The sequence below is a fragment of the Gopherus flavomarginatus genome (genome assembly GCF_025201925.1).
Source record: "Gopherus flavomarginatus isolate rGopFla2 chromosome 13 unlocalized genomic scaffold, rGopFla2.mat.asm SUPER_13_unloc_2, whole genome shotgun sequence".
Classification (NCBI taxonomy): Eukaryota; Metazoa; Chordata; order Testudines; family Testudinidae; genus Gopherus; species Gopherus flavomarginatus.
Window position 1 is genome coordinate 4,136,417 of NW_026114610.1, and position 6,113 is coordinate 4,142,529.

Genomic DNA, 6,113 nt, shown 5'->3' on the forward strand with positions numbered 1-6,113 from the left:
CAAATCTCAGTTGGATCTTGTGTTGGCTTGTGGTCATAGCCAGCAGGTTATATACATGTGTGGTGCTCGGGCTCCAGGAATATTCATGGCTGGGGGCCCTGCTCCAGCAATATTTGGAGCTGGGTCTCTTCCCCTGGCCCTGGCCCCTGCCTGCCACTCCTCCCCCTGCAGCGCTGCGTCCCTGCCTGACAAAAAGCAGTGTGTGCCGGTCCCCTTCCTGCTGCTGGAGTAGAGGGATTCTGGGCAGAACTGCTGTCTGCTGCCCCAGGGTCCTAGTGCCTGCCCACCTCTAATGGCAAGGCAGGCTGCCCTGAGCCGCCCCATCCCTGAGCCCCCCCACAACTACACAGGCATTTGTTGTAGCTGCTTTCAATCCTCCGGCTCTGCCCTGATAAGTAACATTTCAGGGTGTCATTGAACTGAAGGAGGGAGATCATTTTTTGACAGATTACGCCTCCTCTTAAAGGTGTTTGGCTGGCTGGCAGCCCTGGTTCCCAGGTCTCTCCTGAGGGAAGAAAGTTTCTGTGCAAAATACTAAAACTTTTAACAGAGAGGAGGGAAAAGCGATGGCCACATGATGGGGCCAGTATGTACCACAACATGGTTCTTTTATGTGGGATGACTCTGAACATTGACTGATCTTCACTCCCTTGGATTTGAAGAGATGTTTATTTGTTCACTTGGGAACCTATAAGGCTGAAGCAATTTTATGGATGGTGACACTACGATTGAAGGGTTTTTTAATGTTGTAGAAATTGTTAAAAACTCTAAGCTTAAACTGGAACTGCCTTTTATTAAAGGCTGGTTTCCCCATATGGTCAGTTCCATAAGCTCTGCTAGAAACACCCTGGGTTCTCTCCTGCCTCGGTGGGAACTAGAGGGAATCGTCCCCTGCTGCCCTTGGCTCTAGGCTGATTTTTCTGGGGAGAGGACGTGGAATTGATTTGTTTGCTGTTGAGAAGGGAGCCGGACCAGTTCTCAGGGAACGAGAACTCCCAGCATCTTCCCAGACCAACCCAGGCTGCTGCCCTGTCCCAGCCTCTGTTGCCCTGGAGGCCCTGCATGTTTGACTCTAGAGCAGGCCGGGAGCAGCAGCTGAGGCAGAGGACAGCCTGGGCGGGGCACATAAGAAGGAGTTTAGCGAGCAAAAAAGGTAAAATGGCAGTGGAGTATTACCTTGGACTTGACGGCATTTCTCCATTGGTTTGTCTGCTTTGGGGCAGGGACAATAACACGTCCTGCTGCATTCGTTATTTCAAAATGCAGTTTAGGATTTTCATTCTTACAATCTTTGGTGTAAACTAAACAAGCTGCTCACAGATTCTGGCAGCCACAATGAGTATTTGGGTGAGAGCTCAGACCTGCCCCTGTCCCAGAGGGAGGGGGTCATCTGTGTGGGGACTGGATCACTGATCTACCCCCTCCTAACTCACAAACTTTCAGTAACTCTATTACCAGTGCCTGTGAGTGTTATTTAAACCATAAGAATAAACCCTACTGGGCTAGACCAAAGGCCCATCTAGCTCTGAATCTTGTCTTCTGACAGTAGCCAATACCAGGTGCCCCAACAACCAGTCAACAAGGCACCACAGTGAGTTGAACGCAGGATCTCCTGTTTACTGAGCAGGTGCTTTAACCAGCGAAGCCATGGTGCCTGCTGTTATTTAAAGCAGCCTATCTGCCCACACCTGACTGTCTGCCAACCCCCACAGGGGCTGGACAAGCTTTGCTTGTGTTTGGATTCTGTAAAGCAGAGGAGCAGGTGACGTTTTACTCCCAAGGTTTGCGTTAGTGATTCTTTGGACAGGTCTATGCTACAAAATTTAGTGGGTGTAACTACATTACACAGGGGTGTAAAAAATTCACACCCCCCCCAAGCAATGCAGTTATAGCAACTGAATCCTGATGCAGATAGCGCTGTGTGAACAGGAGGGCTTCTCCCAGCAACACAGCTTGGGGAGGGGCTTGGTTAGTGAAGACCCAGAGAGGTGGCCCATGACTCTTGCATGTGGGGAGGCTGGACGTGAACGCTGGAAGCTCCCTAGAAGCTAGTCCGCCTCTTGCTTGCTCCTCTCCTCCCCTGAGGCCTCCTTCCCTGCTGCTCTTGCCTCTACACCCTCTGCCCCAAAGTCTGCCCACCACCCGCACCTCTTTGTCCCCTGTCCTGTCCACCACCCACACCTCTCTGCCCCTCCTGTGACACCCATCCTGCCTGCGACTCACACCCCTCTGCCCCTCCCCTGAGACCTGCACTGTCCACTACTCGCACCTCTCTGCCCCTCCCATGACACCCGTCCTGCCTGCCACCCACACCTCTCTGCCCCTCCCCTGACACCTGCTCTGCCCACCACCCACACCTCTTTGTCCCTTGTCTTGCTCACCACCCACACCTCTCTGCCCCTCCTGTGCACCCATCCTGCCTGCCACCCACGCCTCTCTGCCCCTCACCTGAGACCTGATCTGCCTACTACTCGCACCTCTCTTCCCCTCCCCTCACCTGCACTGCCCACCACCCACAGCTCTCTGCACCTCCCCTGCCCAGCCCAACCCACCGCTTGCACCTCTCTGCCCCTCCCCTGAGACCCATGGTGCCCACTTCTTTCTTCATGCTGCTGTTGTTATTCCATGAAACATCAAGGATGGAATAAAAAGCTGAGTTTACTCCAGGGTGAGGAAAGAAAGGAGCCACCAACCCCCTGGCAAAGCTCAGTGCCCCAGAGAAAACCTGCCCCCTGTATCACAATCACTGATGTGGTGGGGATATGACGGGAAAGGGACTGTCTGAATTAAGGCAGGCCCCAGGGGATGGGGGGAGCAGGGGGGGAGCACTGGGGGCGGGCAGAGAAGTGACTCTTCTCAAGTAGCCCCTCCTCAGCCCATCTCTGCCCCCCTATGTCTGTGGCTCCCAGCGCTGCTGGCCTCACTGACATCTCCCCCCCCCCCGGCTCTGGCTCCCCTCAGGAGCAGCCGATCCAGCTCCAGGAGAGCACAAGCCCCCTGGGAACGGGACAGGGGTCAAGTGTCCCAGCCAGAGCTGGAAGGGGGCAGCCCAGGAGTTCTCAGACTGGGGATTACAGCCCCTCGTGGGAGGGGGTGAGGTTATTATGTGGGGGGTCACAAACCGCCCAGCTCTGCAGGCAGCAGAAGTGAGGGTGGCAATGGAGCAAAGTCTGCTGTGAAAAGTGATATTGACAAATGTCTTCACACCCCCAGTACTGAACAGTAACTATTTTAAAAACCCTTTCCTGCTTATAACAATAATTCAATCGAAGTGTGTTCTAGGCTGAATTTAAAAGTGGTGAGAAAAGTTAAACTCATTTTAAAGAATTGGGTTATAAATTAAGCATTTAAAATAACGTTAAATGTGAAAAAACATGTTTTGAATTGATGGGGGGGTCACACTCAGCACCTTGCTTTGTGCAAGGGCTCACCAGTTCAAAAAGTTTGAGAACCACTGGGTTACACAGGGAAAGAGCAAAGAGAGACACTGAAACAGGCCTGCAGAGGAAATACCCAGGGAGAGGAGTTCTCAGCTCACAAATCTCCCCCGCTCCATTTACTGCCCCATCCCTGGGCTGTATCGCCAGTGCCAAGAACATCCCAGATCCCCCTCTCTGCCAAGGGGGCTTGCACAGGTAGTTCCTTCCTGTCAGGCCTCTGCCTCACTGAATAATTGCATAAATTAATGGGTGCTCCTCCCCTTCCCCTGCTTCTTTCTGTGACCCTTCTGCCAGTTGGAGTCGGCAGCAACATGGCCCAGGGTTCAATATCTTGGGGATCCTTTTTAACAACACAACACAGAACCTGCTCAAGCCCCCACCCAGTATGAAAACCAAGGGAGGAGAAACTGGTTTTGTAGTTGGCAAGCCATTCACAGTCTTTGTTTAATCCTGAGCTGATGGTGTCAAATATGCAGATGAACTGAAGCTCAGCAGTTTCTCTTTGAAGTCTGGTCCTGAAGTTTTTTTGCTGCAGGATGGCCGCCTTAAGATCTGCTATAGTGTGGCCAGGGAGGTTGAAGTGTTCTCCTAGAGGTTTTTGTATATTGCCATTCCTAATATCTGATTTGTGTCCATTTATTCTCTTCCGTAGAGACTGTCCAGTTTGTCTGATGTACATAGCAGAGGGGCATTGCTGGCATAAAGGAAAAGATTAACACCCACACCCAGCCCTGCCAAAGTGGGAGCTTTCTCACCTTCCTGGCCACAGGTCCATGGGGCTCATGGATGGAGAAGTTTGGTGGGCTGTGGGGGTCCCTGAAGAACTAGCTCAGCATGTGAATGAGTGACTGGGATGTATGTGGGGGCCTGACTGTGGCTTGGGGTGTCCGACCCAAGGGAAGGCAATAGGGGGATTAGAGATAGAGGAGGGTGGGGTTACCAAGATGTATTGGTGGAATGTGGGTGTTAGAAAGCTCAGAGTGGATGGGTGTCGGCGGGTTGGAGGACCCCACGGTGGCTGAAAAGGGGAACCTGGCAGGTTTGTGGGTAGCAGAGATTGAAGATGAGGAACCTCACACCCTGGGAATGGACTGGGGGAGTGGGGGGATGGACAAGTGGGGCCCAGCAATGGAGAAATGGCTTGGAATCAAATAGGGGTGGGGTGCTGGGGATGGGGGGGAGGCAGAGGAAGGGGGCAAGGTGCTGAGGACAGGGAGGAGGATGTCAGGTTGGGATGAGAGGAGGAGGTCGGTGTTGGGGCGCTGAGGACGGGGTGGGAGGAGGAGGTCGGGGCGAAGGCAAAGGCCACATAAAGTGCATAGGATGGGGGAGTGGGACTCTGGGGCCTGAGGGATCCCCACAGATGGGGATGGGGCTGGTGAGACGGTCACAACAGATGAGGGGACACTGGGGGGCAGGTTGGGGGGGCTTGAAGGAGCTGTTGGGGCCCTACAGAGGAAGAGGAGGGGGCAGTGATGGCAGAAGAGTCACAGCAGTCGGGGGTCCGGGGTCCAGGACAAATCTCCCCTTTCCTCTCCAGTCCCTGCCCCCACACTAGTCCTTCCCACAGCAACACCTGTGGGATTTCCACAAGGCCATCCAGGCTGGGGAGCCAGTCATCCTGTGACTGTTCGACCGGATTAAGCGACAGCTGCCCAAGTTCCAGGAGATGAGGCTGCAGCTGGCCGATATGAGCGGGAGCACTGAGTGAAGGGAGGGGCGGCCTCCCCTGACATTTTTGCAGCCTGCAGGGAATGGAGACAAAACGGGGATGCGGGGACTCAGGGCAGGACCCCACCGATCCGATAGTGCAGGACAACAGTCGCTGGAGGAGGAAAGAGAGTCCTGCAAGAGGAAGCTGCAGGTGGGAAGCAATAAGTGCAGCATGCAAACCAGCCAGCTGAGAGTCACAGGGGTCTAGGGACCAAGCTAGCAGCAGGCTCCATGGTGTAATGGGCAGCACTCAGGACTTTGAATCCTGGAATCTGAGTTCAAATCTCAGTGGGACCTGTGGGAGATATGTGGGTTTACTGCAGAGCTCTGCTTGCTTGCTTACCCTCTTGCTGGCTGAACTAGAATGACTTTTAGCCCAAAGGTAAAGCTGCACAAACACAACCATGAAGGGATTCAAACCCTCAATCCCCTGATCCGAAGTCAGACGCCTTATCCATTAGGCCACAAAAGAAGAGGTCCTCCAGGGACTTCTTTGGAAAAGGCAGACACTGATGCATCTGACAAAGTGGGGGTTCACCCACAAAAGCTCATGCTTCAGTACGTCTGTTAGTCTATAAGGTGCTACATGATTTTTTGCTGCTTTTCCAGACACTGTGTTTCTCAGGTCAGCTACTGAGGGGGGCCAAGGCTCTCTGGGCAGAAGAAGTGGACCAGGCTGGGGCTGGGTCACTCCACTTACTATGCAGTGAGTGCAGGGGTGGGAGGGCGGGGCTGGGGCACACCAGGGACGGAAGCCATGGGGAAGAGCCAGGCAGCCCCCCCTGCAGCAACTCCACACCCCTGCTCACCTCCGCTCCGCCTTCTCCCCTGAGCATGCTGGTGCCGCTCCACTTCTTCTGCCTACCAGGCTTGTGGTGCCAATCAGCTGTTTAGTGCGGCAAGCCTGGGAGGGGAGGAGAATTACAGCAGTGGCGGCGTGCTCAGGGGAGAAGACGGAGC

General features: G+C 54.1%; 1 non-coding gene across 1 annotated transcript; it reads left to right on the plus strand.

Annotated features, from left to right (window-relative positions):
• Positions 1-5,378: 5,378 nt before the first annotated feature.
• Positions 5,379-5,450, plus strand: TRNAQ-UUG (transfer RNA glutamine (anticodon UUG)). The gene has a single exon. It is a non-coding gene; the product is annotated as a tRNA-Gln (tRNA).
• Positions 5,451-6,113: the final 663 nt, after the last annotated feature.